At 41.0% G+C, this 21,638-nt stretch overlaps 1 protein-coding gene and 1 long non-coding RNA gene across 2 annotated transcripts in view; one reads left to right on the top strand and one right to left on the bottom strand.

Moving 5' to 3' along the window:
* Window positions 1-21,638, bottom strand: part of DNAJC5B (DnaJ heat shock protein family (Hsp40) member C5 beta) — a 127,827-nt gene that overhangs the window by 79,295 nt on the left and 26,894 nt on the right. Inside the window, exons 2-3 of the mRNA XM_023222408.2 lie at window positions 20,111-20,312; window positions 18,234-18,339 (exon numbers count right to left, since the gene is read on the bottom strand). The gene's annotated coding sequence lies outside the window, so the exon portion shown is untranslated. The remainder of the gene's footprint in view (window positions 1-18,233; window positions 18,340-20,110; window positions 20,313-21,638) is intronic.
* On the top strand, window positions 1,202-13,816 carry LOC111549264. The gene is made up of 3 exons (XR_002733661.2): window positions 1,202-1,274; window positions 10,342-10,417; window positions 13,595-13,816. It is a non-coding gene; the product is annotated as an uncharacterized LOC111549264 (long non-coding RNA).

Here is a 21,638-nt window from a genome sequence, read left to right as displayed (position 1 = left end):
ATTGCATAATTTTTTTTAAGAAAAAAAAAGATTACTTCTAATCAGCCCTCAATTTACAGTAGCTAGTCAGTTTCCCTGGATTTATTTTCACTGTTATCTCAGTCTTTTGAATGGGGTCTTTGGTGCTTTTTCTTGTCATTAACCAAAGCTTATTTTGTATGGAGCTGCAGAGGCTAGGAGAATACCTGCTTTTACCGATAACCACACCAAAGTGATAAACGAGATTTCCTCTTTTTAGAATATTCTAACTTAGAAAATCAAAGAGTTAGTTCAAATATGAACCAATACGTTCATTCATTGTGGGGCAGAGTGTATTGGAGAGGCCACTAGGCTGAGAGTGAGGGGGCTTAAACTTGAGTCCCCAGCACTAACTAGCTTGATACCTTTAGCAGAGACACTTCTCTGTCTGGTTTCTCCTTCTGGAAATGAAGCTGTGGAATGGATGATCTTCTAGTTCCCCTCCGACTCTAAAATTCTGCAGTATGTGACAGGCTGCAGCAGCATGTGACTAACACAAGGGTCAGGGAACGTTACAGTCCATAAATGCAAATGGAGATGAGTTAGGACTTTCTGTGTTTTGTGGGTATTATCTGAGGTTCAGCTTAAACTTAGTTTTCAATGGCTATCAAGGAAGGAAGCCTAAAAACTGGACCAATGAGATTTTAATGTTTAAGGTCTTAAGTGGTTATGATTAGATCATAACCCAATTGTGAAAATCACAGTGACTTCTGTACAGCAGTTGAATGTGTGCTATAAAGTTAATGTGCAAGTGTATTTTGTTTTTATCTGGATCTCTCAGTTTTACATGCTGTGGGAACTATTACTACTTTCATAGAATGTGAGAGTATTGGCCTTACTGCTGTGACATATGTATTCGTGATGTGTTAGAGGTCAAGGAGAGTTAGAATTGTGTCCTGTGGATAGAGATTCCATATCCTCCTCCTCTTGTCGATGGTTATTTGGGTCCCCTGTGGGTAACTGACCTACCTGTCAGAACATGGACTCCTGCTCCCACTGAGGGAGCATCGCCATCACCTCTGACCTTGCAGGCAGAGCTCAGCTTGCCTGCCTGAACTGTCCGGTGCTCCAACTCCGGGGTTGCAGTGTGCTAAGACCCAAGGGAGTCCACATGGGGATGAGTCACGGCCTGGCGCTGGCCCCGTGCTCCGCCCCACTCGTAAACAGAACAGTTCTTTGCTGTCACTGAGAGCCTCTCGGGGCCCCAAGACTCCAGGAAGAAACAAGTATTGTAGAAGCCAAAACCCCAAGGCAAGGTAAAGAAAACAGAACTGTCCGCATCCCCAGCAATGATTTCACTGGCGGGAGTTGCTGGGAGCTGGGTGGGGGGTCCCGTATATGGTTCCAGCAGAACTGTTTTACTTACTTCTCAACCAAAAGCCCCTTCTCTTTTACTGCTTATTGGGGTGGCCTTTTGCCTTTCAAGGTTTGAACTTTCAAAACTCGACCTTAGAGTCAGTCTTGCTTGCTAACCCATAATATAACTTTTCACCTTTTATTACTTTTGTTTGTTTTTGTACTGGCTTCTATTAAAATACTTCCTTCAGTGAACTTATTTTTGTTTACTCTTCCCTGTCATTCTGGGGAGAAGCTATTGAAAGAAAAACACCTCTATATAGAAATATATCACCAGCAGCACAAGTGGACTACAGCCTCAGAAATTTCCCCACCATCCAGCTTCATGACAAGCAGACTGGCTGTTGGCAAGATGCACCCAGCTCTGCTTCTGCTCCTATGGAAACTTACATTACCCTAACACAGCTGGGGCACACGCTATCTGTGCTTATACTGTTCTTCCTAAGCTTGGAGACACACTTGCCTTGAGATCTCTTCTCTTTTTCCTTTAGACATTGGCAAGTCCTCTTCCGAGCTTAGCAATATCACATACCTGAACTGGAGGCATGGCTGGCTGATCCCTTCTAGCTCCCTCCAGCAGCGTCCCACCTTGGCTATATCAGTAACTGCACCTCCTGTTATTTCTCCTTCCCGGTTGTCAAGGTCAAACCTGGGCTGGATATTGTGATGTCACAGAGTGGAATCCTCATTCCCCCAGATGGTCCAGCTAAGGCCCTCCTGGACAGCACTTCCTTTCCTGCCCACGGCGGGAGGTTGGGAAGGACATTCCCCCATTTCCACTTGCTCTACCATTCAAAACCTTGTGAGGGCCCTAAGGGAAGGATCCCCTTGCAGGTTATAAACTGACCTGCAGAATTATGGGATCTTAACTGTGGGGAGAGACCTAGAAGACTAGCTCATGACCAGATTCTCATCTAACTCCTTTTTTTTTTTTTTTACTGATAAGGAACTGAGGCCCCACGTGGTGAGGTGACAGAGCTGATTCTAGAGCCCAGGTGCTCTCAGTGTCAGCCTCTGCCATTCTGACCACGCTGCACTCAGATCTTGCTCTGCTCTCTGGAGTTTGTCTACATCACAGTTTTCTGGTATGCAGCTCATCAGACAATTTTTACCTGAATCCACCCATGACAAGAGACCATTTGGGTAATGTACATTATGGGAAGAGAACAGAGTCTCAGTGAAGATCATTAGTTTCCCCAGCAACGTAGATGCCAGGAGTGGCTGGCTCTGGTCCTAGCCCAGACTCAGAAATCCTAAGCCACCAGACCAATTCTAGATTAACAAGTAAGGTGACTTCTGAGTAACTAATATTTTCATTGAGATTTGATGATAAGCAGCAAAACTCAAACAAAAGTCCAGAGTTAGTGTTGGCAGGGCGAGGTGGCTCATGCCTGTAATCCCAGCTCTTTGGGAGGCTGAGGTGGGAGGATCACTTGAGCCCAGGAGTTTGAGACCAGCTGGGCAATATAGTGAGATCCCATCTCTACAAAAAATACAAAAATTAGCAGGGCGTAGTGGTGCATGCCTGTAGTTCTAACTACTCAGGAGGCTGACGGGGGAGGATCGCTTGAGCCCAAGAGGTCTAAGCTGCAATGAGTTGAGATTGCACCACTGCACCCCAGCCTGGATGGCAGAATGAGACCTTGTCTAAAACATACACACACCCGCACACACACACACACAGTATTGACTACAGCGCTATACCAGGTTCTAGTGTTGTGTAGGGGACAGGGAGGAGCAATCTGTAAAGAAATAGCGTCTCACTGGAACTTCGTTCTTCATTCTTTCATATCCTTCATTTTTTTCTAGACACTAACCCCATATGGTACTAAAAAATTATCTGAATTGCATGAGACGACGTATCTGTGAAGTCAGAGAATTATGCTTTAAGAATCTCTCAAGAGGAGAACATATATTGGGCTTTTATAATACTGATAACATTTTACATCATGCTTCATTTACAAGCTATTTTCACATATATCACTCTATTTAATCTTCACAACTTGGTGAGATAAACAGTATTATTTTTAGTATAATTTTATGGATGAGAAAATTACAGCTTAGAGAAGTTGTGTCTTGCACGATATCACAAAGCTAATTAAGTGGAAAGGTTACTTAACATTAACTACAAACCAGATCTTCCACCAAGCCTTTTCCCCACCACATGCCTTGGCTGGTTGGGGAGAAATTGCCATTTGGTCCCAGAACACACTTGAAGGCCACTGCCTTAAGCAACGCTTTGAGTAACAAGGAAGAAAGTATTCCCATAGGTCATAAATGCTGCTTTACTGACTTCCTAAATGTCTTCATAAAAACTTAGGGAAATGGTTAATGGACACCAATTTTAAACTTTAAAATAATATAATTATTGCCCTTCCATTCAACTATTCCACATCTGTGAATTCTCCTAAGAAAACCATTATGGATATGAAAAATATTTAGCTACAAGAGGTTTTTTTGAAGCACTGTTTATGACAGAAAACAAATATAAAGCTCAACACTGGAAAAGTGTTAAAATGGATTATGCTGAACTCAAGAAAATAATGTGCATTTCCCACACTTTGATTATTCATGTGGCATCTTCAAAATATTGCCATCTGCACTAATAATTACTTAACATTTTTCCTTTAAATTAATTCACGCATTTTACTGGAATAAAATTATTTAAAGTTTTTTTTTATTATTAACATAAGTAGAAATACAGTATTAATTGTCTTAAATGTCAGATGACAATAAAAACAAATACAATGAAAACAAAGTAATGTTATGAATGCATTAATTTGGTCCCAATACCTTGAAGAAAACACATGACTGATTTAATAAAATCACAATTAATACCCTTTTTTGCCATCACAAACTTCACCTTTCTACATTAAAAAAAAAATCTCTTTTTTCGCCTCTGATCTATAAAAGGTTCAATGGAAAGAAGAAATGCAGTGTGTGTCTGATCCCAAATCACAGTTAGATATATTTATGCATACCTTACATTCTAAATCAGTAATTCTCAAAACTTGCTTGAAAGGTCACCTTGCTTAGAAGAGGGTATTTCCCTGGCAGGATATGCAGGGATCAAGGCCTCTTTGCTCTAACAGTCTTCCTCCAACTATCATCTCAGGGCAAATAAAGATGACATCTTTCCTTGTGTTTTGTCTTAGCCGAGCATACTCAATGCTGTACATTCTGTGGAGGTGTGGATTATGCTGCATCCCTTGAGCATATGTCCCTGTGATGACACAGGTGCACACCTGTAGCAGAGTCAGGCAAAGCCTCACATCTGGAGCACACAGAGGCTCCAGGCCCCCACGGCAATGATGAGGGAAGCCTGCACACCTCTTCAGAAGCAGGCATTCTGCAGGCTGAGTGAAAGTTATAGATATTTGTAAGTCAGAGTTCAAAGGTTTTTGCTCAGTTACGGAGAAGGATTTTGTGGGGGGAAATGCTAATTTTGTCAACATTTAAATTCCACTTCAAGGCAGAATTTCTCAAATTGTGTTCTACAGAATATATATATATATATATATATATATATGCAGATTCCTACACAGCTTCCTTCATTTACTGCCTCCAAATCTCAGGGACTGAGTGAGAGACTCGTGTTAAGTCAAGCTCCTCCAGGAGCTTGTGGTGTAGGTGTACACAAATACTTGAGAACAATGTTCTAGGCCAGAAGTTCCCAAACTTTAGAGCAAACCAACGGAGTGCCTGGAGGACTTGTTTTTGGGTTTTTTTGTTGTTGTTTGTTTGCTTTGTTTTCTGAGATGGAGTCTCACTCTGTCGCCTAGGTTGGAGTGCAGTGGCACAATGTCAGCTCACTGCCACCTCCATCTCCCGGGTTCAAGCAATTTTCTGCCTCAGCCTCCCTAGTAGCTGGGATTACAGGCACCCACCCCCTCCATCGCCACCATGCCCGGCTAATTTTTTGTAATTTTAGTAGAGACGGAGTTTCACCATTTTGGCCAGGCTGGTCTTGAACTCCTGACCTCGTGATCCACCTGCCTCAGCCTCCCAAAGTGCTGGGATTACAAGAGTGAGCCACCGTGCCCAGCTGAGGACTTGTTAAAACACAAATTGCAGGCCTCACCCATCAAGTTTCTGGTTTTGGATATCTAGAGTGAGTCTCAAGCCTTGACATTTTTAGCAGGTTCTTAGGCCTGATGGTAGACACTAGACTTTGAGAGCTACTGCACTTGGACAAAGAAATTGAATGTACAGTATAGAGTGCTCTTGATAGTAGTACAGAATGTACAGTATTGAGTACACTCTAAAGGCATTTCCAAAGGCCTAGGAAATGGAGTTTGGACCTTGGGTCTTTACATATTCAGAAAAGAATTGGTATAGGAAGGAATTTTGTTCTTACTTTGCTTTTGGTTTTTGTTTTTTAGGATGTTTTCTACAAATAATTTTTATTTTTCCACTAAAATGCTCGTAGTCTATGTCCATCCATTCAGGACTCTTCAAGGTTAAATAGAATCACTTTTCCTTATTTTGTACCTTTTAAAATAAGGAAAATGAAAATGAACACAATTGATGTCTGACTTTTCAGATGCCTGCATTAATTTGATTTCAGTGACCCACTGGAAACCAGTGTCAGCATAACAACAGTTACCAGAGCTAAATCTACAAAGTAGGTAAGGAATATAAACAGACTAAGCAGTAGAGATTTTAATTAATCCTAGTGACTCTGAAGTTGGACTCTCTCGTAAAAGATGTTGAGAATTCAATGTAATCCTGAGAAAGTACATCTAAATTCAGGAATTTTTACCAACCAAATTCTTATGCTTAATAGAAATGAAAGTGTGCCTATAGAATCAGAAAGATCTTTCTGTTGAATCAGAAACATACTGCTAATGTTTGTAGCTACGGGACCCACCTCACGTACACACAAAATCATAACGTTTTCTTAAAACAAAGGTAGTACTATATACCCCAACAGAATTCATTTTTAAGGAGTGTTAATGACATTATTAAAAGAAAATGTCAGCCAAACTGCAAAAAACATTTCCAGGCCAATAAAAGTAGTTTGAGTTGAATGCTCTAAAAGTATTGGCTTTGAAAGGTTAAAATAATAAGTGATCATAGATCCAAGAAATACAATGCTCAAGTCATTAGCAGAGGCATTTTATGCTGTATTGTAAGTAAAGTGTAAGGGATGTATTGGTTTAGATCCTATAAGGTGATCCCTTTAAGACCAGTGCCTGCCTTTTCTATGTGGCTCTTCTCTGAAGAACAGAAAGTTATATATAGGACCAAGAACCCACACATTTTAGAAACTAAAAAAAAAAAAAAAAAGTTATATTTGACTTTGTGATACATTTGTGTGATTCCATTCAGACATAACTGTCTGATATTTTGGAAGTGCTTTAAACCAAACATGAGACACACTGTGAAGACCTACATTCCCAAAGATTGCAGCTAATATTGGTTTAGCTTTCCCAGTGAGTCCCTGTCTCAGAAAACTTTTCTACTTTCTCCACCTATGGTAGAAATCTGTCTCTTCTCCTTTTTCTTTACCCCCAAATAGTCACAATTGCAGAAACACATAATGCCATAAAGACCACGCCAAGTACAAGTGGTCTCTGCTGTGGTCTGAAAGTTCTACAAAATGCATATGTTGAAACTTAATCTTCATTGTGGTGGTATTGAGAGGTGGGTCCTTTTGCAGAATGACTAAATCACTCATTGTATTAGTTCGTCCTCACGCTGCTCTGAAGAGATACCCGAGACTGGGTAATTTATAAAGAAAGAGGTTTAATTGATTCACGGTTCCGCATTGCTGGGGAGGCCTCAGGAAATTTACAGTTGCGGCAGAAGGCAAAGGAGAAGCAGGCACCTTCTTCCCAGTGTGGCAGAATGGAGCGAGTCCAAGCAAGGGAAATGGAAATGCTGGACGCTTATAAAACCATCAGATCTCGTGAGACTCACTCATTATCGCAAGAACAGCATGAGGGAAAACACCTCCATAATCCCATCACTTTCCACTGGATTCCTCCCACAACATGTGGGGATTATTAGGATTACAATTCAAGATGAAATTTGAGTGGGGACACAGCCAAACCGTGTCACTCATGAATGGATTAGTGCCTTATAAAAGGGCTGGAGGAAACTAGCTGAGGCACTTTTACTCTTTTGCTTTTCTGTCATGTGAGGACACAGCATTTGACTCTTCCAGAGGATGTGGCTATAAGGCACTACCTTGGAAGCAGAAAGCAGTCTTCACCAAGGCCGGTGCCTTGGTCTTAGACTTCCCAGCCTCCAGCACTGTGAGAAACAAAATCCTGTTATATATAAATGACCCAGCCTGTGGTCCTTTTCTATAGTAGCATAAATGGACCAAGACAGTCTCCAACCTCAATTATGCCCTCAGCACAGGGCAGTTCTCTCACTGTCCACTGCACAGTCATTGCAAACTCTCACCAATCTCTGGAAGCCTTTCATTTGTGTGCTTCTCATTCTTAGCAGTGAGCCTCATTTCCTCTGCGAAAAACTCAGAAACCATTAACTATTCCCATTTTCAATTCCAAACCTACCCTACTCTAAATACATCTACATCTATGCCCACTCTTAACACCTTCCTGCAGCTCAGTGGAAAGGCATTCTCTTTCAGACCAAGGCTAATACTTCTCTATGTGACCTGAGCCCCCATTTAATACTGCTACTTTTGAGAATTTGCTCCTTCAATTATTCCCTTTAACTAATTTCTACCACAGTCCCTCTCTCTCTCTCTCTCTTTTCTGGCTCTTCCTTCTCAGCATAAAAACATTCTCAAGTCTTTTCTATTCATAAAAACAAGAAACCTCCCTGAACCCCAAGCCCCTCTCCCCAGCACGGCTACTTAAAGTTCTCTCTTCTCTTCCAAGCTAAGCTAATGGAAAAAATAATAATAATCTACTGCATTTCCTCTCAAGCCATAAGACGGATGTCTGAAACAAGACAAGGAGGAGATAAAAGAACACAGGCTTGTTAATCATTTTATACTTAATCACTTCCCTTCACGGCGTCACTACCAAATTCTCCCAGGATTTCCTCAAGCTACAGCTAGAAGACAGACTACCCACGTCCTTGCCTCAAAGACTGTTTGCAGCATTTTAATGTGATCTTTCTCACTATAATGCTGTTGCCAGGATATCGGGGAATGGAGTATGTGTAGTTCAGGGTCAGATGGACTCAGAATCCCTCCAGTTACCCTCCAGCTGTGTTTCTGGCTTACCTTGGTGTTGGAATCACAGGAAAGCAAGTGTTTGGAAGTGTCCTCTCCTCGTGAGATCTTGCTGTCATCTGTATGTTCCCTTGAAACCACTGACTTTTCATTTTTACTAAGTCACCTCTGATCACCTTCCCTTTTATTTTCAGATGGATTATCCTCTGAATTCCCCCTGTGCTTAATACTCTTCTAGCATTAAGAAACCTAAAGAAATCTACCTTGATCTTTTCTCTGAGCAGTTTAGGGTGAGTTCTACCCAGTTTATTTCCATAACTACTCCTTGATTCTAAGATTAAATTGGTTAGGAGATAACTAAGAGCTAATAACAGCTTTTTAGGAAAAGAAAAGAAGAAAAGATTACCATATAAATCAAGGCATCAATTGAACACATGTTCCAATTTAAGAGACGCTTAAATGTAGAAAAAGGGACTGCTGTTTGGAATATATGGAATACAGTATTGGCCAGACACCAGAGCCAGGCCTGTAACCCCAGCGCTGTGGGTGGCCAAGGCCCGGAACTGGAGATCAGCCCAGACAACAGAGAGAGACTGCATCTTTACAAAAATTTTTAAAAATTATCTGAGGCTGGTGGCATGCACCTGTGGTCCTAGCTAGTCAGGAGACTGAGGTAAGGGGGATCACTTGAGCCCAGGAGTTTGAGGTTACAATGAGCTATGATTGCCCCACTGCACTCCAGCCTGAGCAACAGAGCCAAACACTGTCTCAAAATAAAAAAAAAAAAAAGAAAGAAAGAAAAAAGAAAAGAAAGAAATACAGTATTTATTTTTGTTGACTACTTAGTATGCAAAACACTCCCACGGGATAGAAAGGGTCACAGTAGTACCTGCTGGAAGAACTCCCCCAAGAGCAGGGAGACAAAAGTCACACACAACTCAACTGCAAATCAAGTGTGAAAACAGCATTGTTAAGACTACTATTTTTGCAGTTACAGCCTGAATTCCAATCCTTGCCCAATTTTTTCATCTATAAAGAGGAAAGAATGATACCTTCCTTGCAGGAGTGCTGCAAAGAAGAAAGGAGACACCGACTGTAGACTTTAGCATGGTTGAAGCATAGTGGAAGTTCTCAATGACAAAGCAGTGTCATTTTTTACTATTATTAGCTATAGATGCTCTATGGATTTAAAGAAGGAAGAGGTCATCTTTTCTTGGGAAACACAAGTAAGACTTCATTTAGCATGTGGTCTTTGAGAAGAGCCTCGAAGGATGAGTGATACTTCTTTAGGGCAAGGTGAAGAACCGCTTCTCCCAGCTCTCTGCAATCCTGACAGGGACCATGAGCCTGCCAGCATGACCACCTTGAGAGTCATGGGCAGAGATGACACTTTGTACATGTTAAAATTTATAATACTTATTTATAATTGTACCTAGTGAACTTTTTAATTCAATAAATTCCTATTTATATCATTGCTTTGAAACAGGCAATACTTGTTGAGGGGCTATAATGTTCATAAAATAGTCAGAAAAGCAAATAAAGGATATTTTGAATAAGCGTTACTGTGAAATCATTTCAAAAGCATGTACTTGCTATTAATGACAGGCAGTGCGTTATGTGCCTCTGGCTTGGCATCCTGTCTCTGGAGTACATGTTGTAAAGGAAGAAAAGTGGGTAATTATATTTTACATGAACATCAAATTGAGTGTTCCTTCCTTGTAGTTTTGTAAAGTAAAATTGTGGCAAGATTGTCCCCAGTTAATGCCAGGAAAAAATAAAAAATAAATGTTATTTAAAAACATGTCTCTTAGAAACACAAGTGAAACTTGCTCACGTGGTTTGCAGTCACTGAACGTAGATCAGCTCCTGTGAAAACAAACTCCATGGGTAAGTCTGAATTATTTTGTTATGTTGGTATTTTGTTGCATCATATGTTGCTTAACGTGAAATTAAATATATAGTTTGTATCGGAGTGAAATAAATATCAATGTTATTATTGGTTAATCCATTATTGGCAGACTCTAATAACTCTGTTATGATAAGGATTTTAATTCTATCTATAATCATCTTAACAGGTGCAAACTTCTGGCTGAAAAAATGAACAAGTAACTTTTCAATCTTGTTCTATAAATATAAAAGTTAATTTTTGTCTCAGATGTCTGTTTTAACAATTATCTTCAAGGTATTTATAATAAAAACACAGTTGAAAATGTGCCCTTAATACTTGTGTATTCTGCATAAAAATGATCTAACATAGGTCATTCTAGAACATAAGATTCTAACATTTATTAGGATTCTATATCTCTAGCTGATTCCCAAGCTATTTCTTGCTTTTTTGTGTGTGTGGTTGTTGTTGTTGTTTTTTTTTTTGTTTTTATTTTTGTTTTGTTTTGTTTTGAGATGAAGTCTTGCACTGTCCCCCCAGGCTGGAGTGCAATGGTGTAATCTTGGCTCACTGCAACCTCTGCCTCCCAGGTTCAAGCTATTCTTCTGCCTCAACCTCCCGAGTAGCTAGGAATACAGGCACACACCACCACGCCTGGCTAATTTTTTGTATTTTTAGTAGAGATGGGGTTTCACTATGTTGGCCAGGTTGGTCTTGAACTCCTGACCTTGTGATCCACCCGCCTGGGCCTCCCAAAGTGCTGGGATTACAGACATGAGCCGCCATGACTGGCCCAGTATTTATTTATTATAGAATCTTGTCTGGGACTATATTATTGCCTGGGGTTTTTTTCCTTCAACTTTTAAGTTCAGGGGTACACGTGCAAGATGTGCAGGTTTGCTACATAGGTAAACATGTGCTGTGGTGGTTTGCTGCACAGATCATCCCATCACCCAGGTATTAAGCCCAACATCCATTAGCTATTCTGCCTGATGCTTTCCCTCCCCCTCACCCCCCATCAACAGGCCCCAGTGTGTGTTGTTCCCTGCCATGTGTCCATGTGTTCTCATCATTCAGCTCCCACTTATAAATGAGAACATGCAGTGTTTGATTTTCTGTTCCTGTGTTACTTTGCTGAGGATAATGGCTTCCAACTCCATCCATGTGCCTGCAAAGGACATGATCTTGTTTCTTTTTACGGCTGCATAGTATTCCATGGTATATATGTACCACCTTTTCTTTATCTAGACTATCACTGATGGCCATCTAGGTTGATTCCATGTCTTTGCTATTGTGAATAGTGCCACAATGAACATATGTATGCATATCTTTATAAAAGAATAACTTATGTTCCTTTGGGAAGATACCCAGTAATGGGATTGCTGGGTCAAATGGTATTTCTGCCTCTAGGTCTTTGAGGAATCACCACACTGTCATCCACAATGGTTGAACTATAATTTACATCCCCACTGTAAAAACATTCCTTTTTCTCTGTAACCATGCCAGCATCTATTGTTTCTTGAATTTTTAATAATCTCCATTGTGACTGTCATGAGATGGTATCTCATTGTGGGTTTGATCTGCATTTAATGATCAGAGATGTTGAGCTTTTTTTTTCACATTTTTTTTTTTTTTTTGGCCACATGTATGTCTTCTTTTGAGAAGTGACTGTTCATGCCCTTTGCCCACTTTTTAGTGGGGTTGTTTTTTTTTGTAAATTTGTTTAAGTTTCTTGTAGATCCTGGATATTAGATATTTGTCAGATGGAAAGATTGCAAAAATTTTCTCCCACTCTGTGGGCTGTCTGTTCACTCTGATAGTTTCTTTTGCTGTGCAGAAGCTCTTTGGTTTAATCAGATCCGATTTGTCCATTTTTTTGCTTTTGATGTAATTGCTTTTGGCATTTTCATCATAAAATCTTTGCCTGTGTCTATGTCCTGAATGGTATTGCCTAGATTTTCTTCTGGGTTTTTTTTTTTTTTTTTTGTAGTTTTTAAGTTTTTAATCCATCTTGAGTTAATTTTTTATATAATGTGAGGAAGGGGTCCAGATTCCATTTTCTGCATATCATTGCCTGAGTTTTAGTAGTATCACTAATTATTAAAGTTTGATACAAAACACTGCATAAAGAATACTTTATTGAACTCTAGTCATTTGGAAACATTTCTAGCATCTCTCAGGGGTGTGGTGTTTGGAATACTCTAATCTGATTTTGGATATAGAGTGCCTCCTTATCCAAAAAAGTCTTTCAACTTTCTTTCCTACCTACTTCCTCACTTTTAAATCCCAAATAGAACTATTCCTCCCTTCCTTGGGAAACTTTACCAGCAGAATTAATCAGCTTTTGTTGTGACAATGTTGTGTAACACAATTTCTGGGTTTAGCTGGGCGTGGTGGCACATGCTTGTAGTCCCAGCTACTTGGAAGACTGAGGTGGGAGGATTGTTTGATCCCAGGTGGTCAAGGCTGCAGTGAGCTCTGATAGCACCACTGCAATACAGCCTGGACAACAGAGTGAGACCTTGTCTCAAAAAAAAAAAAAAAAAACTCAGTGGTTTGCAGTACCAAAACATTTACTTCGTGCCCACAGGTTGGCTGGTCAGCTACAGCAGCCCTGCTCTGTGCTTTGGGTGAGACTCAGGTCTGTCCCATGAGTCTCTCATTTTGGGACCTACATTGGAGAAACAGTGGCTAACTGGGGCAAGCTCTTCTTATTGGTAGAGTAGGAAGGAACACAAAAGACTGAGAAGTCAAGGCAAAGGGTGCAGACACATTCAAAGCCTCTGCTCACATTCATTGCCCAGAACAACTCCATGACCAGCCCCAACATCAATGGAGAGATTATGATACTCCTAATATAGGTGAGGAAAGGAGACAGAGTGAATATTTGCTGAACAGCACCCGCACTAAACATATAAGGGTGGAACAGAGATAGGTTAACAAAAATCAACATCCTGTGCCAAAAGGGGAAGCAGTCACTGTTCTGTGGTACTTGTGAAATCCCACTGAGCAAACATTTTGCTGGATGGGTCACTGGGCAGCAGAGCAGGCCTGAAAGCCTAAATACCCTACAAGCTCATGTTCCAGCCCAGGCCAACACCATGTATTACCCACAGCCTCCCCAAAAAGGGAAATGACCAAACACAGAAATGAATTAAACCGTCGTATCTGTGCCACAGATCATGAAACTGAAATCCTGCACCCACTTAAATCCTGTACCAACAGACGCCTCTGTCTTCTGAAGTGTCAGGAAGTGAGTAAAGAAAAAAGAAAGTAAAGAAAGCAAAGTCAATGGAGCAGTAAAAAGAATCAATTATTCAATTGATCAATTCAGGAAACTTGAAATAATTTTCCTTTTCGGGATCGAGGAACTAGAAGACAAGAATTCCTGCCTGAGAAAGGAGTGGAAGACCTAATGAGATACCTTCTTCGGACTCGCTGGCAGCCTTCCTGAGATGTGGAAAACACTGACTGTTCGTTATTCCTTCCATTTCATTTAGATGAAGAGTTGACTACTTGCACAGTCATACAGTTGATGGCATTGTCAGGAATAATCTGTAAATAATCTGTAACACTCATGTTTACTCATAAACAGATCCCTTTTTCCTGGACCAAATTGCGGTTTCCTTTGGAAACTATTTTAATCAAGGCTTTTTTGTTTCAAAGTAACATCAACTCACATCAAACTAACTCAAGCCAGCCAAGTGGCTGGGGTAAGGATTCCAGGGAATCTCATAAAACTCGAGGTCAAGAGAGTGGCCTTGTGAGTGACTGGTATGAGCAATTGGCTGCACAGTAAAAACTAAGGCCAAATCTGAGCAGGATGTGCTGGAATTGGTGTTTTCATGTAATTAGTAATGCCACTCACTCAGGGAACCCAGTGTTGGACTTGTCAAATGCCAGCTGTCTGTCATCCCTTTCACACTGAAGCTGAGCACCCCCACCATGTTCTACACACTGAACCATCATGGAACTGTCCCCAACACAAGGCAGCCACTGGTGGAACCAGATGTGGGCATAGTGCCCAAAGGCAGCTTATGCACTGCTGGCCAGAGACCCATGAGATGGGCCTGTGCAAAGGTCTCACCCAATGATAATGACAGTAGTTAACCAAGTCAACTAGTTTTGGTTACTTTGGACTGGGAAATATGGAAGATGGGCCAGTGAGTAGCCAAGGCAAGTGGATCCAATGTAGAGAGAGAGATATCAGCCACAATTAGGAGCCCATGCTGGCTCAGAGAGCTGGAGGCAGCAGCTGGCCTCTACAAGTGTCTCCCCCAGTTCTAGTCCATAAGTGCCTGGATGAATCTGCCTGGGCTGCGCCCCTGCCTCAAAAAAAAAAAAAAAAGGTACTACAGACCAGGTGGCTTAAACAATAGAAGTTCACTTTTTCACAGTTCTGGAGGCTAGAAGTCTCAGATCAAGGGATCAGCAGGATTTATTTCTTCTAATGTCTCTGTCCTGGCTCACAGACAACTGCCTTCTTCCTGTTTTCACATGGTCTTCCCTCTGAACATGTCTGTGTCCAAATCAACTCTCCTTGTAAGGACACCAGTTATACTGAATTAAGACTCACCATAAGGCCTCATTTTAACTTACCCCTTTAAAGATCCTATCTCCTAATACAGTCATATTCTAGTGTATTTGGGGTTAGGACTTCCACATATGAATTTTGGGGAGTACCCAATTCAGTCCATAACAATGCCCTCTCACTTTAAAAAAGTGTCTTGTATGAGTCTATGTGATTTCGATAGTCTAACAGACTCTATTAGGACTCTGTTGTAAGCAACAGAAAAACCAAACAGCTTAAGGAAAAAGGGCATTCACTGACTTGAGTAACTGAAAAGAGTCCAAGAGTGTCACTATCTTTAGGCATGTCTAGATCCAGAACACAAATGCTGGCATTGTATCTGTTGGGGTTCTGGCAGGAAATAGATGGCTCTGTCCAATTGGGTTTTAAAAAGAAGACTGCTTACAAAGATGAGGACAGGGCTTAGGCAATTCAAGGGATATTGAAGGACCAGATTAAGTAATAGTGGGACACTGTTGTAGCTAACCCTGAAGGAGCAAAGCAAGAGTGGCTGCTGGAACCTGAAGACCAAGAGCTGTGTGGAGACAGTCCCCTGACACAGCTGAAGCCTTCAGTAGTGAGACACAGCCAGCCCCAGGGGACCCCACAGAGAGGGAAATAAATAACCCAATTTTTCTGTCAGCACGCCCATTTGGAAGTCAAAGAAGAAGAGTTTATGTAGTCAGCCGAGAGAGAGGAGGAGAGGGTAGACCTGGGGCAAGTGGAAGATATGCAGCACCATCACAAAGTCATACTTGCTCTCCACCCTCTTCCTAACCAGGGTCTTACTAAACAGCCTCACAGTTTGCAAGATACCGGAGGAGAGCTTCTCTTGTCAAAGGTTTTTTGAGCAACATCTCCTGCCATTGAATTTAGTCTTATTGACCTGGCTTATATAACCAAATCCATCTCTATTTCAATCTGTATTTTTGCCCATCTCTAAATCAATCACTGAGGCTAAAATATGACTGAGCAGGTCATGATGACCTGAAGACCCCTGGAGCTAGGAGGGTGAGTTCAGTCGTATTGAGCACAGCGTGTGAAATAGAGTGGCTGCCCAAAGGAAAATTCAGGCATTGTTAACAGAAGAAGGGGGAATTCATAGAGGCTGACCAGGCAAAAACAGCATGTGTACAGTACATTATCCATACTACTCATAGTACAATCCTTGGTAAATAAGTAATGACTGGTTGCATGGATTGGATGCAGTGTTTTAAGAACTATCCATTGCACGTAGCTGGTGCTCAATACGTGTTTTCAGAAATTTGTTGGAATATAAATGTTAATAATCATCAAATTAGAATTCTACAGACAGAATTATTTTGCAATTGGCTAGGAGACTTCTGAATCCAGAGGATATTTTTTCCACTTCCAGTCTTTAGAGTGATCCTTATGAATGTTGACTTATGATTATTAGCTGCTTGTTTGTAGAAATCTATATTTACATCCCAAACACTGTCTCTTTCAGTGTTCTGAATTATTTTGTAAACTCTATTTATTTGCTTTCATTAGACCACAGTCTTGAGAATTTCTGGCTTGTTTACACACATCACCAAGTTTTTTTTTTTAAGACTCATTTAGCAAAATATCATCATGAAAGAGGCAACAAACTGAAGTAAGATTAGTGAACAATTTAAAGTTAATAAGCCTTCTTTGTTTTTGTCCATGAAGGATGACTATCAATGTTGCTAAGAGTTGTTTATTAAACTGATAAAAATAAATATTGTCTTTAAAAAGTCAGGCTGCTTTCATCTGATCACAAAGGTGAGCTTGTAAAATTAATCCTTCTGGTGTTTGCTTGTCATTCAAGCATAACTTTTCTTCTACCTACACCCACTGTTTTTTTTTAGTTGTTGTTGTTCAGCTCCAGCAAGTTTTTGGCTGTGGTTCTATCAATGGCTCTTTGAATAAGAGGTCCTGATGGTAGGATGTAAGCAATATTTTTTTTAAGTGAGAGAAGGGAGTTAGATTGGGCTGACATTAAAAATCAAAGAATCTTCAAAGTGTAAGACTCACCATTATTAGGGTTTTAATGTCATTGAAAGTTTCAGTTAGGGAAACTTTCCCTTTGTGTCTCCCATAGTCTGTAGAGTGATTATACTTTCATTTATTTATTCCTTAAATATTTATTGAAGGCCTGCTTTGTGGAAGGCAAGATATATGCAGTAGACAAGAGAAACTTGAATTAGGACCCACCCACTTTAATGAAACTTATTCTACTACGGGAGTCCCCAAATGCACAAATGATGGCACTGTCAGGGCATCTGTAGATACGTGTGTATAAATGTGTGTGATGTAGTGAAGTTACTGTGCATGCTCATCTTTGCACAGAGCAATGGTGGTTAATGAGGATGTCAGGGAGAATAGGAGAGAAAGCCTGAAATCTTGTGGCATTTGCTTCTTGATTCTTTGCCAGCAAAGGCAAGTAGTAATGTAAAGAGCTCCCAAAATCATACCCATTGGATTTTGAGATGTGTGATGCACAGGAAAAGTGGAAGATTTAACTTCCTCCTTACCTCTTACATATACATCTCACCTATCTAAATTCCTGTCCCTTCTGCTAAGCTTTTCTGATTATTTCAGCTCAGAATGATCTCACTGCCTCCTTACTCTCAACTCTTATAGTGCTTAGACTTGATTACCTACTCCCTCACAGTAGGATCTGATTTTTGGAGGTCTCCCTGTGCTCCTTAAGGGCAGGGACCAGATTTAATGCTTTTTTAATATATTGTATGGCCCATCATCTGGGGCAGAGTGGGAGCCCTAGAACCACTGACTAAATTGACATGAATGCTTTGACCAAGTTAATATTAAACTCAGTTTGCATTTTCTTGGGCCATAAACCACCCAGTAATTAGAGGGCCATTTATGAAGCAGGAGCTCTGAATGTACCAGTAACGGAACAAATCTTGTCTGGTGGCTGGAGGAAGTAGACATGGCCTAATAAAAATCTGATCAATTAGGTCAAAACTGACCCAGACAACATCAGAGCTGGAAGTTTATACAAAAATCATTTGGTACACAATCCCCTCACTTTACAGGAAGGAAGCCAGGGCCCATTGAGTTTGTAGCCCGCTCAAGGTCACACTGAGTTCGTGGTAGGTCCCATTGAATTGGTGATAGAACTGGTAACTACAGCTATTGACCAAGTCTGTGCTGGGTAAAGCGTCAGGCTTGAGAGCCGACTAGAGGTAGGCTTAACGTGGTGTTTGCCAAGTCCTCACAGTAATAACGACCATGTTTCAAACCTGTTTGAATGTTCCTGGCACCATGTCAAATGCTTCCCATCTGGTAATAACATGACTTCAATTAATCTTCACCACACATGAGGGAGGCACTGTATAAGAGTTCCACCTGAGAAACCAAACCAGCAAGAGATATTCAGAATTTTTATGTGTAGGTTTACGTGATTGTGCGGTTGGTTGGGGAAGTCCAAAATCCATAGGGCAGGCCATTGAGAAAGGCAGGCTGGAATTTGAGGCACTCAGGGAAGCTGGTCCACAGATGGACTTTCTTCTTCAGGGAAGCCTTAACTCTGCTTTCAAATCCTTTCAACTGATTGAATCAGGTCCACCCAGATTATCTAGAATAACCTTCCTTACTTAAGGGCAATTGATTATGGACCTTAATGACATCTACAAAACACGTTCTCTGATTCAGGACAGTGACGCCTGGAATAGCATCTGTGATTGAATAAACTGACCATCCCGGATACTACTTTTCACTGGTTTCCCAAGTCACAGGGCTGGTTAGTGGCAGAGCCAGATCCCAGGCCTGCTCTGCCTGTCTCCATGGTCCATGTCTGAGATGCACAGGATGGTCTGTGCATGTAAACTTGGGCAAGTTCTTACACTACTCTGAGCCCCAGATTCTTTCCCCTATGAAATGTAGGAAGTCATATTTATGGCACAGTGTTATGTTAATCAAATGGGGAAAAGTGATTTGTTAGCATTTAGTAGGGGGTCAACAAATGTTAGCTATTTCCTTCCCCTTTGCACTACATCAGTGGCCCCCAACTTTTTGGTATCAGTGGCCAGTTTCTTGGAAGACAATTTTTCCATGGACCAGGAGTGGGGGGTGGTTTTGGTATGATTCAAGCACGTTGCATTTATTGTGCACTTTATGTCTATTATTATTACATTGTAATATATGATTAGGTAATTATACAACTCCCAATAATGTAGAATCAGTGGGAGCCCTGACTTGTTTTCTTCCAGCTAGACGGTTCTATCTGGGAGTGATGGGAGGCAGTGACACCTGAAGTGTTACTGAAGATTACTTCATAATCTCATTTTGGTTGCTGTCACTGCAGAAAGCCCTGCTTCATAAAGACAGGATGCTGGAAATGGCAGCAAGCTTTCTGATGCACTTGTAGCAATCTCGGGATATTCTGCCTTGACTTTAATCCAGAAGGTATGGTGATTTGAAGTTGTCTCAAACATACTTTTAAGGTCACTGTCATTTATGATCTCAACCAGTTGACCCACCTGGCTTATTCAGAAATGGTTCACAGACCCATTCCTTCCCAGTTTGGGGGTCTTTTGGGTTGGAAGTAATGCTTAAACTCTTTTGAAAGCTAAGATAGGTGATCATGCACCAGGCCCTGGCTTGGTCTCTTTCAAAATCTTTGCTAATGCTTGAAACATGTCAGAAATTCCAATGTTCACTCGTCACTCACATAATTCCATTTTGGCTTTGAAGGCAGCCACTTTATTTGCCTACTTGAGCACAGTTGTCATTCTCCCCTGAAGTGCCAGATTGAGTCTGTTGAGCAGGTTGAATATGTTGCACAAGTAAGCAAATTTTGTGACCCATTCTGTGTCACTGAAATGTGCTGCCAGGGGTGACTGTTTTTCTAAAAGAAATCCCTGGTGCAGCTCTAGTAACTCTAAAACTCTGGCCAGTGATCTACCTTTAGAAAGCTATCTCACTTCTGTGTATAAGAGAAGACATGTGTGTTCTGTGTCCATCTCCTCACAGAGCTGAGCAAACAGATGTGAGTTAAGGGCATATACTTTAATGTGGTTGATAATTTTAATCACATTCTGCAAAACGTTGTTAAGTTCAGATAACATTTTTTGGCTAACCAGCATTTCTCTATAGATGATACACTCCATAGACTTACATTCAGAAGCTACCTCTTTGATCCAAGTAGTGAAACCCGAAAGCCATCCAGTCATGGTAGCAACTCTGTCCATGCACATATTGACACAAAATGACCAATTCAGTTTTTCTGATATGTGATCATTCAAAGGCTTGAATAGTTCTGTAGCTGTGGTGTTGGTTGGCAGCAAAAGTGCACATAACACATTCTCATGCCCATCCTCCTGAAAAATATATTGCACAAAACAAGCATTGTTGCCTTATTGTCAGCATTGGTAGACTCGTCAACCTGGATTGTGAACCACAGTTACTCATTAATCCCCTCTAACAATTGTGCTTCAATATCCTCTGTTATTTCATCAATTTGCCTAGTTATGGTGCTAGCCAAAAGAGGAATACATGCCACCTTTTGAACCGCAGCCTTTCCTAAAAGTTCACAACAAATGTCCTTAACTCCTTAGCAGCAGGCAGGATCAACTCTTCACCAATAGTAATGGGATTCTTAGGTTTAGAAATGTGGTTAGCCACTAAGAATGATGCTGTCAGTGCAGACACATTTGATGAAGTGTTGGCCTTCAATAATTGCTTCTATTCTTGGTGTTCACATTGTTTTTCTTTTGAAAAATCCAAAGGCAGGGTGCAAGTCTACACAGGGCAAAGCAGTTTTGAAGGCTTCATGGCTTCATTGGATATCTGGTCACCACATACTCTATAAGCGGGCTTGGAAAATGTGAATCACCTGTTGCAATGAACTCGTAATTTAAGTAGGACTCAGTATTTTCTTTTAAATGAAGCTTTCTTTTTGTTGCAGTCTTAGAGTCTCCTTCTTTCTCATCATTGAGTCTTTCCCCCTTTCGAAGAGGCTCTTCAGTGGCATTTGGTTTTTTTTCTGATTTTGGCTAGCTTGTGGACTTACCAAAACTGTGACTGAGACAAGTGCTCAGTGCAGGAAAGAGGCACAGATGGAAGTGGCAAATAAAATAATAGACCACATGCAAACTAAAATAAGTGTCAGATTCGTACTTAAAGCCTGCCACCAGATGCAGTTTGTCACTTAGCACCTACTGATAGAGTTTTGATATGAGTCTGCAAGCAATTGATTTATTATGGTCTCTGTTCAGTCAAACCTCTCTGCTAATGTTAGTCTGAATTAGCAGCCACTCCCCAGTGCTAGCATCACTGCTTCAGCTCCACCTCTGATCATCAGGCATTAGCTTCTCATAAGGAGCACCCAACCAAGATCTGATGGCATCGCATGCACAGTTCACAATAGGGTTTGCGCTCCTGTGAGAATCTAATGCCACTGCTGATCTGACCGGAGGTGGAGCTCAGGTAGTAATGCAAGTGATGGTGAATGGCTGTAAATACAGATGAAGCTTTGCTTGCTCACCTCCTGCTGTGCAGCCCAGTTCCTAACAGGCCTGCACTACATCACCGTCTCACACTCACGTGGGAGCTGTGCTACCGGTTCAACTCAAAATCAATCCCACAAGAGAAACTCTTGCTCAGATGTGGGTTTCTTTCTGATATCTTACACAAACATCAATTTC

The sequence above is a fragment of the Piliocolobus tephrosceles genome, chromosome 7 (genome assembly GCF_002776525.5).
Source record: "Piliocolobus tephrosceles isolate RC106 chromosome 7, ASM277652v3, whole genome shotgun sequence".
NCBI lineage: Eukaryota > Metazoa > Chordata > Mammalia > Primates > Cercopithecidae > Piliocolobus > Piliocolobus tephrosceles.
The sequence above is the reverse complement of the archived record's forward strand: the minus strand, read 5'-3'. Positions and strand labels throughout refer to the sequence as shown.